This window comes from Chrysochloris asiatica, unplaced genomic scaffold (genome assembly GCF_000296735.1).
Source record: "Chrysochloris asiatica unplaced genomic scaffold, ChrAsi1.0 scaffold00001, whole genome shotgun sequence".
Lineage (NCBI taxonomy): Eukaryota > Metazoa > Chordata > Mammalia > Afrosoricida > Chrysochloridae > Chrysochloris > Chrysochloris asiatica.
Genome location: NW_006408519.1, coordinates 8,296,595 through 8,317,192, shown reverse-complemented (window position 1 = coordinate 8,317,192; position 20,598 = coordinate 8,296,595). Strand labels below are relative to the sequence as shown.

Genomic DNA, 20,598 nt, shown 5'->3' with positions numbered 1-20,598 from the left:
TAGACGAATTTGACCTATACTCATGGAGGTAGTAACTCTGAATACCAACAGATAGGGAAGGAGTCTTCATATCAAGTATCAATGCTATCCCCTCTGTACACAGGGTAGATAGGGATGCGCAACTTAGACTTTGGCTACCTAAAATGAGAGGGCAATTAAGGCATGAAGTGACTGGCTTACAAGGTTTCAAGGGGGAGCTTAGTTTAATAGTGTGTGGGGAAAGAAAAATCTCTACTGAATAGTTTTCATCTTGTCTAGATAAGTCTGGTTAAAAGGGATGAGAATAAGATTTTTTTTTTTAATGTTTTATTGTGAATTAGTGATCGTTTTCAGCAGCTCGAAACCTACCAGCTGTTCCAAGGGAGAAAGATGAGGCTTTCTGCTCCCGTAAACATTTACAGCCTCAGAAACCCTGTACAGGGTCACTATGAGTTGGAATCGACTCCAAAGCACATAACTATCACCACCATGTGATAGTTTACATGGGAGAACATTAGCTTTACATTCATCCTAGCATATATCGTTTCATTGCTATGGTTACAATCCCCTCCATGCATCATCAACCAACCAAAGTGTATACCCTGAAAGCCTGCCCCCACCCCCCTGGTGGTCAACACACAGCCCCTCTCCCTCTTTGGGTCTAGAGTCCCCAGCCACTTCATCTCTCCACGTCATGGTCTCTACCTCCATCTCTGGTGTCACTGCTTCTCTGGGTAGGGTCCCACACTCTGCTCTTCTCCCTTGATGGTCCCAGGGACTTCCGCTCCTGGACTGCAAAGTCAATCACTCCCCTCCTTGCTACAAAATGTCTATCTTCACATTTGCAACCCTCACACTCAGTCTTGATAACAATTATTCACTATTGTATCACAAGAGACCTAGTCACATCTCTTTTCATCAGCCCCGCCCAGATGATTGGATACTATTCAGTGGAGATTCTACCTTCCTCCGTGTCCTCTGGATCTAGGCTCCCTCTTGAAAGCTTGCAAACCAGCCACTTCTTGCCTTTGTAGCCTCCCCCCCACCCCCATTTTGGGTAGTCAATGTTCATGTTGCCCATCCCTGTCTACTCTGTGTGTGGAGGGGGTGGGAATGATCCTTGCTGTAAAGATTTGTTCCTTCTTTTGAGCTACTGCATCCATAGGTATAGGTCAAGTTCACCAAATTGTATCAGATTACTCTTTTTTTTCCTCTTCTTTCTTCTTCTAGTTGAGTTCTGATCATCGAGCCATTGAATCCAGATTAAGTGGGTATTATCTGCAAGTGTGGGTGTTCTTATGCATATGCCCTTACTTCTTACCAGCTGGACACATCAATCTCCACTCTAGTCCTCTGTGGCTATGTCATTGACTCTGGGCCCATGAGTCCCCAGGTCTTGCCGCCAACCAGGTGTCCACCCGGGTTCACAGGAGTCTACTGACCATTGTAGGGCTTAGCTCGCTGCTTCATTGCTATTTTTCCCTCACTTCCCCTATCGGTGTTGAACATGGTCACCAATCAGAGCATGTATTCCCATTGAGTCTTAGTCTTGGAATGGAGTTTGCCCTAAGGGGACCCAACCACTTGGCTTGACGTCTCTTGGGCGAGCAACTTGCTTGTTCTTGTAGTAATTGGTCGGACGGGGTTAAGATTCTTATGATTCAATAATGAGTAATTGTTACCATAACTAATTGCGACTCTCACAATTTTTGTAGAAGTTTTGTAACAAACACAGGGGAGTGGTTAATCTTACAGTACAGAAACAAAGAACCCTAGGATCATCAAGGGAGAAGAGCACAAGGAATGAGAGACCTTATCCAGAGCAGCCAAGATGGAGGCAGAGATGGGTACATGGAGAGAGGGAGCAGCTGAGGGACTAAGAGATAGCAACCAGGAGGCAAACTTGTAGAATGTGCCCTTTGGTGATGTAAATTATTATATATGCCTGAGTGTTTAAAAAAAATTAAAAAAACTAAAGTGAATAGGAGGAAAACGTAACTGATGGTACATGGAGGGGATTATAATTATTGTGTTGAAATAAGGTGTATGATTTGTTGAATGTAAAACTGATGATCTGCCCTGTAAACTGTTACTCAAACCACAATAAAAACCTTAAATAAAAAATGTTTTTTTAATTAAAAAATGGCCACTAACTGTGGATCTTGACAAACTATGAACAACATTGCAAAGAATGGGCATTCTAGAAAACTTAACTGTGTTCGTGAGGAACCTGTACATAGACCAAGAAAGAGGCAGTCATTAAGACAGAACGAGGGATATTAAATGGTTCAAAATTAGAAAAGGTGTGCATAGTGTTGTATCTTTTCACCATACTTATTCAATCTGTATGCTAAGAAATACTTTGAGAAACTGAACTATATGAAGAAGAATGTGGCATCATGATTGGAGGCTCATTAACAACTTGTGATAGGCAGACTATACAACCTTACTAGCTGAAAGTAAAGAGAATTTTAAATACTTACTGATAAAGATTTAAAAAACAAAACAAAACAAAAAACACAGCTTTCAGTATGGATTGTACTGAAGAAAGAAAGCTAATGAAAAGAAAGCAAAAATCCTCACAACTGGGTGAATAAATAGCATCACGATTAATGGAGAAAAGACTAAAGATGTTAGAGACTTCATTTTGCTTGTATCCACACTCAAACTCATGGAAGCAGCAGTCAAGAAATCAAACGTATTGTATTAGGCAAACCTGCAGAACAAGAGCTCTTTAAAGTGTTCAAAAGCAATGATGACTAAGATGCAACTGACCCAAGCCATATTTTTTTCAATAGCATGTGAAATTTGGACAATGGATAAGGAAGGCTATAGAAGAATTATGTACCTGAATTATGGTACTGGAGCAAAATATTGAAAATACTATAGAATGTGGTTAGCAGTTCTGTGCTTATCTTACAGTACCACATAAGGTTAGAGTAGGTAGGAGAGGAAAAAAAAAAATAGAGTTATCTTTTTTGAGACAGTTTCAGGAGGAACCATAAGAACTACCGAGTTTTCCAAGGAGGAGGCATACTTGGAGTGACATGAATTAGAGCGGTCTGTTTATAACCCCCTTCCTCACAAGTGCATGCTTCCATCGTTTACTGTTGGACAATACCCATACTAACACACAGACAAGAGATTTTTCTAGAGGGGTTCAAATTTAAATATAGTTTGTGTATAAGCAGTTGTACTGTTGCAGGTCCAAGTCAACAGTCTACTTCCACACCACTCCACGTCAGCCTACTTAACCACTGGTCTTCCACACCAGCATGCTTCTCACTGCCTTGTCTCCACTTCCCTTCTACCCTTCTACTGCTCCAAGCTCTTTCCTTTCTGATAATGTAGGCCTACAACATTGCTAGTCCTTTAAAGACTGTAACTCAGTCTTTCATGTTCGTAAGAATGATTCGGTATAATCTCAAAATGATTTTCAGCATTACTATTTTTATGGGAAATGTTTTTTTTTGTTTTAAAATATTCTTATCATTTTAAAATATTTGGATATGTTTTATCATTATCATTTCCTAATATAAGTCCTGGAGTCCTGGTGTGGCACTGTGGGTTAATGTGCTGGACTGCAAGGTTGATTTGAACAGCAAGGTGGTTGGTTCAAGTTAACCAGCCAGCCGCTCCTTGGAAACCCTATACAGAGTTACTATGAGTTGGAACCGACTCGACAGCATTTAACAGCAACAACACCTACAATATATGAACCACATCTGTTCTAAGAACTATTTTGTCGTAATACTTATTTCATACTGTCATGTTCTTCTTTATGAGTGTATCAACTATCAGTATATTCTATCATTATGCATACTATTTTATTTTTCAAAGTGTGTTCTATAGAATACCCACATGAGAATCACTTGGATTGCTGGCTGTGCCATTATTGATTTCTACTTTGAATTATTGAGTTGAATATCTGGGATGAATCCAGGTAATCTATACATTATACAGCCATTGAGGTGTGTGTTCTGTACACTAAAATTTGAAAATCCTTGTTCTAAATGGACAAAACCCTATCCATTTTTATATCTAGAAGCCTACCTCAGATTTCCTTATAGGCTTGCTCAATTACTCCTATTATCCTGGTGAGTGTTTCTTTCTTTATCGTACTCCTCTCCACTGTGCATAATGCTGCAAGATGAATCTCCCCAAACAGCCTGTTTGTGAGCAAGATGTTCAGGCAAAAGCTGATGACTAATAGGAGACTGGAATCCCTGAGTAGCACAAACAGTTAAGCACTGTGCTCTGGGATAAAACATTAGACTTCAAGGTCAGTTTGAACCATAAGGTCAGTGATTAAACCTCAGCAGCCACACCTTGGAAAGGGCATTATGAATTGGAACCAACTCGATGACGCTTAAACAAAACTACTACTATTAACCAAAAGGTTGGTGGTTTGAACCTCTTCAGAGATGCCTTGGGAGAAAAGCTTGGTGATTTGCTTCAGAATGATCATAATCTTGAAAATCCTGTGGAACATAATTCTACTCTGCAACTCATGAGGACATGATGAGTCAGAATACACTCCACAGTACTGGTTAGTAGAAGATTATGTTCTGTTCATGATTTGTCATTTGGTTTCAAGCAAGTCACTTAATCTGTTTACTGCTTCACTGTGCATATATTTTCTCTCCTCCTCTTGACTCTAAAATTCCTTCAGGAAAACTTAAACTGTGTCTGGGTTACTTTTGTATCTCAACCATATTAACATACTTTTGGTTGTGTTGACGTTGTGTTGCTAGGTGTCTTTGAGTTGGTTTTGACTCATAGTGACCATACATACAACATACACTGATCAGCCATGAACTGTCTTCACAATTGTTACTGTGTTTGGACCCAAATAGTTTTTAATTCAACTTAACTGAACCACAGTTTCCACCTTATATATGAATAATGCAGATCTCAGAAAAAATTTTAAAGTCCTTTTAGAAATAGATGGTTTATTATTTTTCTACTGCTCCATAACTAATTATCACAAACTTCCACCTTAAAGCAACATCCTTTTTGTGTTGTTGTTAAGTACCATCAAGTCATTTCTGACTCATAGCAACCCTGTATAGGGTTTCCTAGGAGCAACTGGTGGATTTGAACCACTGACCTTATGATTCAAACTGACATTGCATTCCAGTGCTTATCCTATAGTGCCATATTATCTCTCCATTACACAGGGCAGAGATCTTAGCCCGATGTGACTGGGCTCTCCGTTCAGGGTCTCACAAAGCAGAAATCATGATGTGAGCAGGTTGTATGCTCATCTAGAGCTTGTAATTCCACATGCAAGCTCAGTGTTGGAAAAACTCAGTTCCTTGGGGTTGTAGAAATGAATTCCTCATGTGATTGCTGAATGGCATCCAGTTGCTGCACTCAGCTTCCAGAAGTTGTTCTCTGATTCTTTCCATGGTGTTCCCTCCATCTTCCCTGCCAGCAGAAGTATTTCATGCTTGGAATCTTGGAGCTATTGCTGTGGAATCAGGATTTCACTGTTGCTCACCGCCGCCACTCGCCTGCCCAATGTGCACTGCCTATCCCTTCCTCTTCCAAAACCAGTATGGCAACTTACAAGGATCAGCTGATTCAGACTCTTAAGGAAGAACAGACCCTCCCCCCTAGAGTAAGATTACAGTTTTAGGGTTTGATGCTGGTGACATGGCCTGTGCCATCAGCACATGGGGACATGAGTCAGAATACACTCCACAGTACTGGGTAGTAGAAGATTATGTTCTGTTCATGATTTGTCATTTGGTTTCAAGCAAGTCACTTAATCTCTCTGTTTACTGCTTCACTGTGTGTATATTTTCTCATAATGAAGGACTTGGCAGGTGAGCTTGCTCTTGTTGATGTCATGGAAGACAAATTGAAGGGAGAGATGATAGATCTTTAACATGGCAGCCTTTTCCTTCAAACACCAAAGAATTGACTCTGGCAAAGACTCTAATGTAACTACAAATTCCAAGGTGGTTATTATCCAAGCTGGAGCACGTCAACAAGAAGGAGAAAGCCATCGTAATTTGATCCAGTGTAATGTGAACACTTTTAAAGTCATCATTCCTAATGTGAAATATAGCTCAAACTGCAAGTTTCTTGTTGTTTCTAATCTAATGAGTATCCTTACCTATGTGGCTTGGAAAATGACAAGTCATGTTGAGTGAAATACGACTTTCCCAAAAGCCATGTTATTGGGAAGTGGCTGCAGTCTGGATTCAGTACGGTTCTGTTTCCTAATGGCTGTTAGACCGGGAGTTCACCCATTAAGCTGTCATGGGTGGGTCCTTGGAGAGCATGGAGTGTGCCTGTATGGAGTGAAGTGAATGTTTCTGGTGTCTCCCTGAAAAATCTGCATCCTGATTTAGGCAGCGGTTCAAAACTACCAGCTGCTCCATAGGAGAAAGATAAGGCTTTCTGCTCCCGTAAAGATTTGCAGCCTCAGAAACCCTGTACAGGGTCACTATGAGTCAGAACCAACTCCACTGCACTTAACAACAACAATAAAAAGTTATTATACAAGTATATAATACAGTGTCACATAACAGAATATGCAATTAAAAAACTAAGATAAGCAGGGGCAGTTCTGACCAACGATACAATAGAAAGTTCCAGGTAGAATGGAATAAAAATGTAGAACAAATCTCTAATGCATACCAAGACCAAAAGACTAGAGAAACCACCAAGACAATCATCTTAAGATACACTTTGAACTTGGAACTCAAATTACTCTTGGAAATCACCTTTCAGACAAATAACAGCTGGTAGTTTTGAACCGCTGACCTTGTGGTTCGCAGCCCAATTTGTAATCACTACACTACCAGAGCTCCTTAAGGGGTGTTTTGAGTCCACATGGAGGTGCCTCTGAAGAAGATCTTGGTGTTTTACTTCTGAAAAACTAACCACTGAGAACTCCATGGAGCATAGTTCTCCTCTGACACATGGGGGTTCATCATGACTCAATGGCAACTGGTTAGGTTGATTGTGTTCTAAGATATGTATTAATAAGTCTCCCACCTGAGAATGCAAACTCAACTCCATTATTCTGAGAATACTTGTTAGTACCATTTGTTAGTTAGCATTTGTTAGTTAGCATTGATGCATGCTAACCTTTACTTGAGGATAACTGTCTTGTCTATCATTGGATATTCCTTTTATTTTCTGAGGTACCCCCTCTAAAATGCTTGAATACTGTTTCTTTCCATTTCTGTCAGCTTTTTGTTTTGTTTTGGTATCCAGTTCTAATCCCCATTCATTATTTTGTAGACAGAAAATAAGAGCCTTGAAACAAATAAAACCTAGGAAATTGGCCTTAGTATCTCAACGACCTGTTATAAAAATAATGGAGATGTTCTATTTAGATACGAAATACATTCAAATGCAGACTCTTTCACAATACATAATATGAGACAATTGTGAACAAGAACTCATTGCTGCTGGTACTGTTGAGTTAATTCAGACTCATAGTGACCCTATAGAACAGAGTAGAACTGCCCCATGGGATTTCCATGGTGACACATTGGGTTAAGTGTTGGCCTACTAACAGAAAGATCATTATTGTTGTTGTTAGGTGCCATTGAATCGACTCATAGTGACCCTGTATATTGTTTCTGAAGCTTTAAATCATTGTGGAATCAGAAAACTTCATCTTTCTCCTGAGACAAGACTGGTGAGCTTGAACCACCGACCTTGTTTTTCACAACTCCATGTTTATTCTACAGAGCTGCCAGGTTTCAATCAAAAGGTTATAGAGTAGTTTGAACCTATCATCCAGCCAATGGTAGAAAGATGAGGCAATCTACTTCTGTAAAGATTTACAAACTTGGAAACCCTGTGGATCAAGTCTACTCAGTCCATTAAAGTTGCTATAAGTAGGAAATGACTTGTTAGCAATGTCCGTGGTTCAGGTGGAATCTTTACAGACTGCCACATCTTTCTCCCACAGAGCACATGGTGGGTTGAAACAACCGTCCTTTTAGTTAGCAGCCAAGAACTTACCCATTGTGTCATGAAGTCTCCTTGACAAGGACTTAGTATTGTAGAAACAAAAAAATTACTGAATGAGTTTAGTTATTAATATGCCATTCAATTTTACATCAGAGTCATTTAGCACGATATTAAAGATTTGGCACAGTGAGGTCCCAAGTGAACTGCTCATTCTTTAGAATAAAATGCTTATTTTCTTTTTAGCTATGCATGGTATCACGATAGCATTTCCCACACTGTAGGTGCTCCATAAATATTGACTGATTGGGATTTGAAATTGTAAGTATCATAATTTAGGGCTTTGGCTCCTAATACTTTCCTTTGTGAACTGCAAGTGTAGGTAAAATTGCATGTCTACCTTAAAATAGTCCCACTAAGCTTCTGGTCTAAGTATACAGCAAATCCTTAAAGCAGAAATTATCTTTTTTTATGGCTTTGAGTCTACTATTTAAGGCCAATAAATAGTGGTTAATAATTGGAAAGTCTTAAATTTCAGACATGTGTTTAGATACTAAATCTAATAATATTATTAAGGCAAAGAAATATTATTTGTTTTAGTCATAATCATTAAATATCTAAAAGAAGTACATATACCATGCCTCATAATGGTTTTGTGGTTTGATTCTTGCTTTCTTAAGGTAGAAATGGTACGGATAATAGCACGTTAACTTTTTCAGCCTTGGAGCCCACCTTTTTAAAGATAACATGTATTTGTAACATTCTGAATCAGATTTCAGATACTTGGAGAGACCTATTTTAAAAACTATGGTGGAATATGGCTCACATTAATAAGATTGGTGTTATTGTTAAACCCTGATATATTTACAATCAGTGTCATTAAAAGGTAAATCTTAGATAATAAACTAAGTAAATAAATCAGACCAAACTATCCTCTCTCTGAGAATAAGAAACATAATGTATTCAAGATCTAGTATTTTACTTCTATATAACATCACAAACAATTATTTAGCATGTGTCAGTGTTGAACCAGGACTTAGGTTTATAAATAGGAATACAATGTTTTCCCTATCGTGAAAAGCTAGTTTCCAAATGGGATTCCTATTTCTGGTGGATGAGGGAAAGGCTATAATTTAGTCTCTAGTTATAGGGGGAAAATACAAAAATATCTGTTTCTGTTTATTTTTATATATGTTTAAAACAATAAATAAATTAAATACAAAATGTGAATATTCCCAATGCAAATAATTTAAGACTAACCATGCACATGGACCCAGGTGTTGTAACGTTGTCACAGTTAGTAAATGAAGAATCATGAAGGAAGCACTCAGAACATGAGGCACATATCTATTCATCTTTAGTCATGTTCAAAATCATAAAACACTCAACTAGACTTTATAAAAGTTTACTAACGCTGAGGTTTGGTACTTAATGGTGATAAACATAAAGCCAAATACTTTTAAGGAACTGCTTATTCTTACTGCTGCACACACAAATGGACTAAAATAATACATATAAAACAATATAAACAATGTAATTACCTATTTAAATGCATGCATTTGTCATAAAATCATAAAAGACACACAAAACTGATACGTTGTTGTTGTTACTAGGTTCCATTCAGTTGGTTCCAATGCATAGCAACCCTATGCACAACAGAACAAAACACTGGCTGGTCCTCCACCATCCTTGCAATCATTACATTTGTACCCATTATTGCTGCCACTGTGCTCATCCATCTTCTTGAAGGTCTTTTTCTTTCACTGACCATCCACTTCACCAAGACTGATGTTCTCTCAGGACCGGTCCTTCCTTACAACATGGCCAAATATGAGAGATGAAGTGGCACTATCCTTGCTTCTAAGGAGCACTCTGGCTGTACTGCTTCCAAGACAGATGCATTAAATTCTTCTGGAAGTCCATGGTACTTTCAATATTTTTCTCCAACACCATAATTCAAATGCACCAATTCTACTATGGTCTTCCTTCTTAATTGTCCAACTTTCACATGCATATGAGGAAATTGAAAATATCACAGATTTCCCTAGGCACATCTTCATTCTCAAACTCACATCTTTGCTCTCAAAAACTTAAAAGAAATATTTTGCAGCAGATTCACCAAATTAAATACATCATTTGATTTCTTGACTCGCTTCCATGAGTGTTGACTGTGGATCCAAGCAAAATGAAGTCTTGAACAACTTCAATCTTTTCTCGACTTATCATGATGTTATTTACTGGTCCATTTGTGAGGATTTTCATTTTCTTTACATTAAGGTGCAATTCATATGGAAGGCTGTGGTGTCTGACCTTCATCAATAAGTATTTCAAGTGCTCTTCACTCCCAGCATGCAATGCTATGTCGTCTGCAAACCAGGGTTGTTAGGAGGTTTCCTCCAATCCTGATGCCATGTTACTTTTTATAAAATACAGCTTCTCCTATTACTTCCCTAGCATACAGATTGAATAAGTGTGGGAAAGCATACAACTGTGACATACAACTTCCCTGATTTTGAACCATTCAGTTTCCCTTGTTCTGTTTGACTGATTGCCTGTTGGTCTATGTACAAATTCCTCATGAGCACAATTAACTGTTCAGGAATTGCCATTCCTCACAATGTTTTCCAGCATTTGTTTTGATCCACACAGTTTGTATAGTCAGTAAAGCACAAGTAAACATCTTTCTGGTATTCTTTGTTTTCAATCACGATCCATCTGATGTCAGAAATGATGTCCCTAGTTCCACCTCCTCTTCTGAATCCAGCTTAAATTTCTGGCAGCTCCTTGTAGAAATATAACTGTAGCTGTTTATGAATTATCTTCAGAAAAATTTTACTTTACTTACATGTGATATTAAATATATTATTTATGATTTCCACATTCTGTGGGTCACTTTATTTTTTTATTTTTTTGCAATGGGCACAAATACGGATCTGTTTCAATGGGTTAACCAGGTAGGTGTCTTCCAAATTTTTTAGTATAGATGAGTTAGTATTTCCACCGGTGAAGCAATTTGTTGAAACATTTCAGTTTATATTCCATAATAACCTAGAGCCCCACCAATTCCTTACTTGCTGCTTGGACTTCTTCCTTACAAACTACTGATTCTTGATCATTTGCTGAATATCGACCAGTTCTTTTTGTTACAATGATAGTATATCCCTTCCATCTTCTTTAAATGCTTCTTGGATTGTTCAATATTTTGTCCATAGACTCTGACAATATTGCAACATACGGATTAAATTTTTTCCATCAATTATTTCAGCTTGGGAAATACTGAGCATGTTCTTTCCTTTTGGTTTTCTGATTCTAAGTATTAGCATATTTCATTATAATTTTGACTTTGTCTTCTTTAGAGAATTTCTGTGAAGTTTTTTGCATCATTTCTTCCAGTTGCTTTAGCTTCTCTGTGTCCAACAACATATTTCATAATATCTTCTGACATCCATTTTGTTCTTTTCTTTCATTCCTGTCTATTAAATGCTTTTTTTGCTTTCTTCCTATATGATGTTCTTAATATCATCTCACGATGCTTCTGGTCTTCAATCACTGGTGTTTAATGCATCAAATGTCTTTTGGAGATGGCCTCTAAATTCAGGTGGGATATACTCAAGGTCATATTTTGGCTCATGAACTTGTTTTAATATTTCTTAGCTTCATCCTGAACTTGCATATGAACAATAGATGGTTTGCTCCACAGTCAGCCCATGGCCTTGTTTTGTTTGATGATATTGAGTTTCTCCATCATGTCTTCTCACAGATATATAGTCAATTTGAATTCTGTGTATTCCATCTGATGAGATTCATGTGCATAGTCATCATTTATGTTGTTTTAAAAAGATTGAATAAGTTTCTGATTTTGCAAAATTCTATAATATGACCTCAAGCATTATTTCTATCACCCAGGCCATATTTTCGAATTATGAATCCTTCCTGTTTGTTTCCAACTTTCTCAGTCCAATTACCAGTAATTATCAATGCATCTTGAAGCCATGTTTGAACAATTGTAAACTGAATAAGTTGGTGGAATTATTGAATTTCATCATCTTTGGCTTTAGTGGTTAGTGCATACATTTGAATAGTAGTGATATTAACTGGTCTGCCTTTTATGTGTACAGTTAACAGTCTATCAAATATTGTATTTCATGATAGGTCTTGAGATGTTCTTTTTGACAATGTATGCTACACTATTCCTCTTCAGTTTGTCATTCTCAACATAGTAAATTATGTGATGGCCCAATTCAATAGAGCCAATATCTGTCTATTTCAACTCACTAATGCCTAGAATATCAATCTTTATGTGTTCATTTAATTTTTGATGACTTCCAATTTTCCTATATTTATACTTCATAATCTGTGTTCTGATTATTAATATATATTTGCAACAATTTTTGTTTGTTTTTTGAGCTGTACTTCATCAAATAAAGGTCTCAAAAACTTTACTTCATCTATTCCATTAAAGTCAACTCTACTTTGAGGAGGCAGCTCTTTCCCAGTAGTAGTTTGAACGCCTTCCAAGAAGAGGGACTCATCTTCTGACACTAAAATAGACAACATTTTGCCTCTATTCAAAAGGTATTCAATGGCTAATTTTCAGAAGTGGTTCACCTTTTCTTCTTCCTATTCTGACTCAGTCTGGAAGTGCTGCTGAAACCTGTTCACCCTTGGTGACCCTACTGGTATTTAAAATACTGGTAGCATAGCTTCCAGAATCACAGTAACATACAAGTCACTACAGAATGACAAGTAATGGAGAAAGCTGATGTAGATAAGTAAAATGCAGGCTAGAAAGCAGCCTCTCAATATGGGAATTTTGCAAGGCAGTTGGAGGAAGGCACACATACTACTAACATGACTCAGTTAATGGTATTTTCTGGATTCTGCTTTAATAATGGAGTACAGTCGGAACTATTTATTTTTATAAGCCACCGAAGACATGCTGCACCACAGGTGATCTATTCTCAACAGAACACAACTTTCTTAGTAAAAACAATGATCTATGGAAATAACTGTGAAGGCTAACCATTGAAGGGGCTTCTAAAAGGATTCCTAGGAAATGCTGGGGGAAAACATAATTTCTTGAATCTTCCATAAGCAAGATATTTTGGCAAAAGGATGAATAGATCCAGAAATTTTTAGTCAAACATGGAATTTGAAACGTTTTTGAACAAAATCACTCTCTGTCTGGGCCTAAGAGGGTTATTATGTCTGGGAAAAATTATAGTTGATTCTATTGTTAGGCCATAAAGTCCAAGGAGAAGAGATCCTTAGTGGCACTGTACACTAACTGCAAGATCAGCAGTTCAAACTCACCAGCCACTATTCTGGAGAAAGATGAAGCTGTCTGCTTCCATAAAGACTTACAACCTTGGAAACCCTATACAGGGTCTCTGTGAGTTAGGATCTATTTGATGACAGTGGGTGACAGTGGGTTATGGTCCAAGTCAGGGTCTTTTTGTGTGCCATTGTGTGCCATTTGTGTGCCATTGTGACAGTGGGTTATGGTCCAAGTCAGGCATTGTGTGCCATTCTGAGGAGAATGGACTTTATTTTGAAGGTTACAGGGAGCAACTCACTGAACCGTTTTAAGAAGAGAGTGCTATCTCCCAATCTAATGACTCATCTACAGAGTCATAGATTTGAGGAAGACAAAGCTGGAGCCTGGAGAATGACTAGGGAGATATTATAATAGTGTAGGTGATAGATGATGAAGACTTGGACACACAAGGACAAAGTAGATTTAAGAATTATTTAAGAGGTAAATCAGCAGGCCCTGGTGATTAGTCATGTACACATTGAGTATTGTTGTTGTTGTTAGGTACCATTGAGTTGGTGCTGACTCAGAGCAAAACTGTGTACAACAGAAGGAAACACTACCCAGTCCTGGGCCAACCTCACAATTGTTGCCACGCTTTAGCCCGTTGATGCTGCCACTTGGCCAATCCATCTCGTTCGGGCTCTTCCTCTTTTTCTCTGACCCGCCACCTTACGAAACATGATATCCTTCTCTAACGACTGGTCCCCCCTGACAATATGTCTGAAGTATGACAGATGAAGTTTGGCCATCCTGGCCTCCAAGGAGCACTCTGGCTGCACTTCTTCTAACACAGATCTGTTGGTTCTTTTGGCAGTTCATGGCACATTCAATATTGTCCTCCAACACCATAACTCAAAAGCATCAATTCTTCTACGTTTTCCCTATTCACTGTCCGGCTTTCACATGCATATGAGGCTATTGAAAATAGCAAGGCTTGGGTCAGGCTCACCTTAGTCCTCAAGATCACATTGAGTAGATAGAGGATAAACGTAACTCAGATTATGATTTGACTGCTTGGATATGCTAGTGCATTCATTTTAAGAACAAAGAATTAATAAGAGAAGCCACACATGCAAGCTAGCTAATCCTTAACTGTACTCTGCGTATGTAATTGTATAGGCTTAGGCACACTGATAACTACCAGTTCTCTCATTAGAAAATAAAGTCCTTAAGAAAACATTACTAGCTATGTTATGTTTGGCTCCTGGAGTTCTCTAACACTATATTATCACTCCAAATGACTCTAAATTATATACTGAAAACACATTGATGTGCTCAACTAAGTGTAAAAATGCCAAGCCTATTTTTAAAGAAAATTCATTCATCCATTTATTCGAGACATATTTATTTAATATCCATGTCCTGCCAGGAATGTCATAGACATAGTTGATGTAGTGGTAATCAAGGTAATCTTTGCCCCAGGTCACTGATTTCCATAAAGGTGTGTAGAACGTAATGTTGGAGAATGTATGAAGAGTCATGAGGCATAGAGCAGGGGAACTTATTTTGGCCAGAGGTCAGGAAAACTTTCCAAAGAAAGAGTAAGAGATAATAGGAGTCAACCCACCATCCATCCACTTATCAGTTTTTCATACAGTGGTGACTTGTATGTTGCTATGAGGCTGGAGAAGATGTCATTCAAATTTCAAATGTCAGCAAGGTCACTCAAGGTGGATAGGTTTCAGTGGAGCTTTCAGACTTAGACTAAGAAGACAAAACTGGAGATTTATTTACAAAAGTTAGCCAATGGAAACTTTACGGATAATAACAGAACATTGTCTGACTTGTTTGCTTTGGACAAGTCATTAGCAGAAATCAGTTACTAGAGGAGGACATTAAGTTTGGTGAAGTGGAGGGCCAGTGAGAGTCAGGGAGACCCTCAGTGAGCTGGATGGGCACAATAATTGCAACGAGGGACTTAAACATGCTAGCAAGTGTGACGGTGATACATGGCTGAGCCATGTTTTGCTGTTCCACATAAGGTTACCATGAGCTGGAGCACCTAACAACAGGAGGTTAGCCAACTGAAATAAAGAACAGGAATACTGAAGGAGGACTGCAGGCAGAAGAAATACTTAAAAGGGCACTGGGGCTAGGAAAGAACGAAATCTACAGGATGAGCTGAAATCAATTGTATTCTGATCCATAGCAACCCCATAGGGCAGAGTAGAATTGTCCCGTAGGGTTTCCAAGGCTATATAATCCTTACGGAAGCAGACTGCCATATCTTTCTCCCGTAGGGTGGCTGGTGAGTTCAAATCTCAGATCTTTTGGTTAGCAGCCAAAAGCTTAACCACGGTGCCTGGAGGGCTCCTTAGAAATAGAATACTGAGTGCCAAAGAGAAAGACTAGAGTGAGTTTTTTTCAACAAATATTTATTTGGATGTATGATTTTTAACAGTGTGGGTTTTGTACTAAAGTTTAAAGAATTAAACAATTACTTAACCAAGTCCATTTCTGTCAGGATGCTCATGGTGTAGTGTGAAGGAAAGATCAACACAAACAAGTTACTGTCATACCTGATCTGACGTTTCTGTAGGCATTTAAAAAGAGTTTGGATTCACACTCAGTGTACAACGGAGAACGTAAAACAAGATTAATGTTTGAAGCAAGTCTTGATGCTTGTTTGGATGTTGCCATCAGCCTTGGGTCCATGGTGGGAAATGAAAGTCATTCCAGGCAGCGGCAATCAAATACACACAGATGCAGTATTTGAAAACAGTAAATGCTTCTGGGTTTTAGGAATAACTTTTAGAAGATGCTGCCTGTGCCACATTTCTGGTCTAGCACTTAGCCCTTCAGCATTCCAGAGGCATCTTTCTGATGGCCCTTTTGGGCAGAGGATAGGGTTAAATAGAAGATCTTTTGGAACAAATTACTTCAACTGCTGAGAGATCTGACGCAAAATTACAGCCTTTCAGAGTATCGGAATATATCCAAATCACAAAAACAAAGTCATTCTAAACCATGTATCACAAAAGGCTTAAAAATGATTCATTTCCTTCTTTTCTCAAGTTATAGTTATACCAAGTTATATGGAATTTGTTCCAATCCTTATGTGAACATTCTGTAGGGTAAAATATATGTGAATGCTCATACTTAATGGCATTCACATGAAAAATTATATAACAAAGGTATTTCCATTTGTTTTTCAGAATTCACACACAGTGACCACATGGCCTAGAATGTGAACTAGGAGGTCTTTGCACAGAACGAAGAAAGAAGGGCCCTGTATTCGATTATGAATTGATACAGTATGTTAAGATGATAAAAGTATTTTATGACTGATCTTGTAAAACTATTTCTTTAGAAGATTGTACGCCATGCTGCTTTACTGAGGTTAACTTGGAAGGCTAGAAAGCGTGAAATACTAAAGGTATCAGAGAAACCCTTCTGCATGGTTACAGATTATAAGATTTTTTTTTTTTTCCATAAATGCAGAGAAAAGAGCACTGGGCCAGAAATCTTGAGACCAAAATTTATTCCCTGTGTGGTCTTTGGCAAAGGCCTTAACTGATTGGTATCTTAAAATTTTTTTTTTTTAATTGGTAGAAAGGAAACGCGATACCTGCCTCGCAAGGCTATCGGGAGTCTAAATAAACTAGGATGTCCAGTGTTGGTAGCCCTGTTCCTAATGAGATATTAGGGTGCATATGTTCTCTCTGTAGGAGTGCTGGCCCATACAATATACAGCATGTGTATAATTCTAAGTGTCCTACTTATGGTGTGGCGCTGTAGGTCAGCAGTGGACTGCAACTGGCAAGCTCGCCAGCTCAAACCCACCAGCTGCTCCTCCAAAGCCTCATAGAGGGTCACTATGAGTTGGAACCAACTCTACGGCAATTAACTTGCCAAGTTATCAAGTGTAAAAAGAAATAGATAAAACTTATTTCAATAATATATTTCACTTAACCTAACATATCCCAAAATCTAACATTTCAACACTTAATTTACAGGCAGCCCACATTTATAGTGGGGTTCTTTGCTAAAATAACTTTATTGTAAGTTTCATACCTCTTGTTTTTGTTTTGTTTCTGTTTTTGTAATTTAAATTATTGTTGCCTGTGTCTTGATAAACCCAGCAATGTTTTGAACAGTAAATCATAAAACTGAACATCTGCAAAGGAACATCTGAGAATGTTGACATCAGCACATTAATGCTGCAACATATTATTAATGGTTGTTGTTGTTGTTGCTAAGTGCCATTGAGTTGGCTCTGACTCATAGTGACCCTGTAGATTTAAATCTTCCCAGGAGCAGAAAGCCTCATCTTTCTCTCAGGCTTACTAACGATAATATGTAAAAAAACAAAACAAAACAAAAAAAAACAAACAAGAAAATATAGATGATCATAAGTGTGGTTTATCTTAACTGGAATATTTCATAAATCCAGAACTACTTTGGAATATTTATTTTAAATATTCCAGTAATAAAAATTATTAATAAGATATTTTACATCTTTTTTTTTTTTTTTTTTTAATACAAAGTCTTCTAAGTCTGGTACGCATTTCACATTACAGCCCAATCCACTTTGGATGGGTCACTTTCCAGTGTTCAGTAGCCCTGTGTGATGAGGAGCTCTGAAACATGGACAGTGTAGCTTTGGAGTCAGCCTGCTTGGTTCAATCCCAGCACCAGAATTTCATGGCTTTATTATCCTGAATAAGTCACTTGCTTTCTTTGTCCCTTGAAGGGCATAATACTAATAATTGACTCATCCTGGTTTCATAGGATGAGATGCTACATTAAATGTTAAACATTAATGGTAGTTTTATTGTTGTTAAATGCTGTTGAGTCGGTTCCAGCTCATAGTGACCTGGTGTAGGATTTCTGAGGAGCAGCTGGTAGGTTTAAACTGCCAGCCTAGTAATTAGCAGTCCAGTGCTTATCTATGGCACCACACCAGGACTCCATTAATGGTAACAGTATTGTAAATAATAACAGTATTCAAGATAGGTTCTAACTACTATAAGTATGATAGTTATATTTCCTACCATCATCAGCATCATTGCCATCATTATCAGTCTGATGGACTTACCAGTGTCAGTGGCAGAGGAACCCATGTATATATGACTTGTTGTTAAGTGCTGTCGAGTTGGTTCCGATTCATTGTGACCCTGTATAGGGTTTCCCGGTACTGGCTGGTAGGTAGATTTGAATTGTCGACCTTGTGGCTCAAACTGACCTTTCAGTCCAGTACGTTATCCCTGCAGCACCACACTAGGACTTCTGTATATAGCTAACCCAGGTATATTTGAGTAGAATTGTGCTACATAGTTTTCAATGGCTGATTTTTCCGACATAGATCACCAGGTTTTTCTGCAATGACTGTGTAGACTCAAATCTCCAACAATTCTGTTAGCAGCTGAGCATGTTAACTGTTAGTACCACCCAGGGACTCTGTGTCTCCTAAGTAAGCCCCACAACTCACTGTTGTTGAGTTGATGTCAATGGATAGTGGCCCTATGATGGTGTTGTTATTATGGGCCGCTGAGTCAGTTCTGACTCACAGTGACCTTTTATAGGGTTTCCAAGGAGTGTCTGGTGAGTTTGAACTGCTGAACTTATGGTCCAAGCTGACCTAATGTTCTAGTGCTTTAATCCCACATTGCAGAGTATAACTGCCCCATAGGATTTGCAAACCTGTAAACCTTTAAACAAGTAGTCTGTAGTTTGATGGGTTCAAACTACCAACCTTTTGGTTAGCAGGGGAATAGTAATCCTCTGTGCCATTGAAGCAGAGTCTGCCTATTTAAATAACACTTACACAGGTCCTGGTGTGGCGCTGTAGGATAAGCACTGGACCACAAGATCAGTTTGAACTGCAAAATTGATGGTTCAAACCTACCATCTAGTCCTTGGAGACCCTGCATGGGTTCACTATGAGTTGGAACTGACTTGACAATAATTAACAACAACAACAAATATATAGACATTGGAGTCCTGGTGTTTGTTGTAGGATTGTGTTTAGTTTGGTGATTCAAACCCACTAGTCACTCCTCAAAATCCTATACCAGGTAGTTATGAGTTGGAACCAACTAGATGACACTTAACAACAATGCAGGCATTATCCCTTAAAGTTCATTACATAGTTTTTAAAAGTGGGTGTAGCAGAATAACTTCTGAGTTATTGATGGTACTTTTGTCCCTATACTTTTCCCTTTTTTTCTCCCCATCCAAGCGGTAATCAGGCTCTTTGCTCCCTTATTTTGGGGATATTTTTGAGAAAAGAAAGGTAGAAATTAACTTTAGGAATGTTTCTTTTCTAGACGTCGAGTCCAAAAACCTGAGGCTATCGAGGTTATGCTAGGATTTCTGGAGACTGATCCAGCATGGTGTGTCTCTGAGCAGACCCAGTCCTGTGGTGGAGTGACTGTGGTAATTGTACTGAACTCTGGAGCTTGGGGTAGGTGAGCCTGCAGAGCACTGATCTTTACTGTCTTTTTCTTAGCATCAACACAATTTAATTTTGAAATTTCTGTCTTTAGCAATATCTCAAGGGTTAAAGAAAGATGCCTCCTTTTAGGGTGATTATCTTTTGCAGCTCTGCACTTGCTGAGTATTGTTTTTGCTCATCTGGGCTTGTGAAATGAGATTTATACCCACATTAGATACTTAAGTGATCACATTTGATACTGAAAACTAAGGGAAGGAAGAAATCAGGTAAACTGTGGTGATGTGTAATAACTGAAAAAATCATTTCAAAGAGTTTAAGACAAGTGATGGTTGAATGCTATCAAGTATAGGGTTTCTGAGCTGTAAATCTTTGAGGGACCAGAAATCATCATCTTTATCCAATTAAGCAGCTAGTCGACTCAAATTGCTGACCTTCTGGTTTGAAGTCCAGCACTTATCCTACAGAGCCACAAGAGTAAATATCAGACCTAGGTCACTGGCATCAATCCCTTAATATAACAGAATGTTTCTCCTCCACTAAGTGGTAGTGGTGGTGGTTGTGTGCCATTGATTCAGTTCTGACTCATAGTGACGCTGCATAGGAGTGTGAATTGCCAACCTTGTGAATATGAACACTTTAAATTTGAGAGGTCACAACAAAGTAGGACTTGAAGGGAAATTTCTCAACATAATTAAGAGCATATATACAAATCCAATATCCAACATTACTTTCAATGGAGAGAAGCTAAAAGCCTTCGTTTTGCAAATAAGAACCAGTCAAGGATGCTCTTTATCACCACTCTTATTCAATATTATGGTGGAAGTCTTAGGCAGAGTAATAAGGCAAAACAGGAAAATTAAAGTCATCCAAATTAGCAAGTAAGAAGTACAACTCTCTCTATTTGCAGATGATATAATCCTATACATAGAAAGCCCCAAAAACTCAGCAAAAAAAAAAAAAAAAAAAA

General features: G+C 38.2%; 1 pseudogene; it reads left to right on the top strand.

Moving 5' to 3' along the window:
* The first annotated feature begins 5,539 nt into the window (after positions 1-5,539).
* LOC102817672 overlaps positions 5,540-20,598 on the top strand; it is a 107,068-nt pseudogene continuing 92,009 nt past the window's right edge.